The 1,159-nt window shown below is 39.6% G+C and overlaps 1 protein-coding gene across 2 annotated transcripts in view; it reads left to right on the plus strand.

The window, feature by feature from the left end:
- Positions 379-1,159, plus strand: part of LOC109841128 (neutral ceramidase-like) — a 14,600-nt gene continuing 13,819 nt past the window's right edge. Inside the window, exon 1 of one of the 2 annotated variants that reach the window (XM_020409997.1) lies at positions 379-708. The gene's annotated coding sequence lies outside the window, so the exon portion shown is untranslated. The remainder of the gene's footprint in view (positions 709-1,159) is intronic. The other variant, XM_020409996.1, reaches the window with a different exon arrangement.

The raw sequence follows: 1,159 nt of genomic DNA on the forward strand, positions 1-1,159 counted from the left end.
GGTTAGGCTTATCCGGATCAAGCCTCAATTGGGCCAAGCCAAAAGCCACTTGGTCCCGAGTTTAAAGCTTAACCTAACACGGGTCATGGCCCGAGTGAGTATCAAGCCGAGTTCAGCCTTACTTAATTCGGGACCGAGCCATTTTATAGTACAATACGGGTTAGGCCGGGCCAGACCAGCCTACTGTTCAGCCCGGCACTTGCCCACCCCTAAATGGGAATGTTTATTACATGTATCAAGGCCTCGAACCCATCCCCATCCCTAAAATCAGCAGTAGGTAGTTGTTATTTTCATGAAAATTGCAGCCTTTTTCCTGCGATTAAAAAAAGTCACTCTTTCGTCCTGCCTCGGTCTGTAACAAGGGCGACCCTGGGCCCACCACTCAGACACCCGTCTTCATGCGTTGTTGGCTTCGTGTGTGCGTCGTGGGCTTCGTGTTCACATAAAGTGACTTACACGCCACTTTCTTCGCCCAATTATCTTCTTTATTATAATTTCTTTATTTTTGGATTTCTCTCTGTTCTCTGCTCTCCTCATTCACACTGACTCCACTTGGGTTGATGAGAAATTCAATGCCATTTATCATACGACGCTGATGCTCTCTATATATGTGTGATATTATTCAACACTCAATAATGTGCATTTATTACACCTCTGAAGAAACGGGTGTTTGGCCATTTTGATGTTGATCGACATTCATTTTTCAAGGTAATGATCTTCGCTCTTGTTGCATTAAAATTCGATAGAAACCCATGTTATCTTAAGGGCTTGGGAACTCATTTTTTGTTTGTTTGATTGCAATATCAATTTGTAGAGCTAATAAATTGATTCTCTCTTTTTGACCTCCATATTGGGTGTCTGGTAATCTTGTTGTCAAGATTCAATATTCAAGTCAAGCCCTTTTCTTGGATGATTACTTAGAATTAGCATAAAATTTGATGAAAATCCATGTAATCCTTAGGGGCTCACTCATTTTTTTTATTCTTTTGTATTTTTCAATCGATCCAACACTAACATTTGTTATTTATCTCTCACTCTGTATATCATCGACATATATTCTCTTATGATACGATTAGTAAAGGGTATTTGAGCAATTTAATGTGAAGATTCATTTCTTAAGCCCTGTCCTTTTTTTCCATTATATACCGTAAAATTTAGA

The sequence above is a fragment of the Asparagus officinalis genome, chromosome 5 (genome assembly GCF_001876935.1).
Source record: "Asparagus officinalis chromosome 5, Aspof.V1, whole genome shotgun sequence".
NCBI lineage: Eukaryota > Viridiplantae > Streptophyta > Magnoliopsida > Asparagales > Asparagaceae > Asparagus > Asparagus officinalis.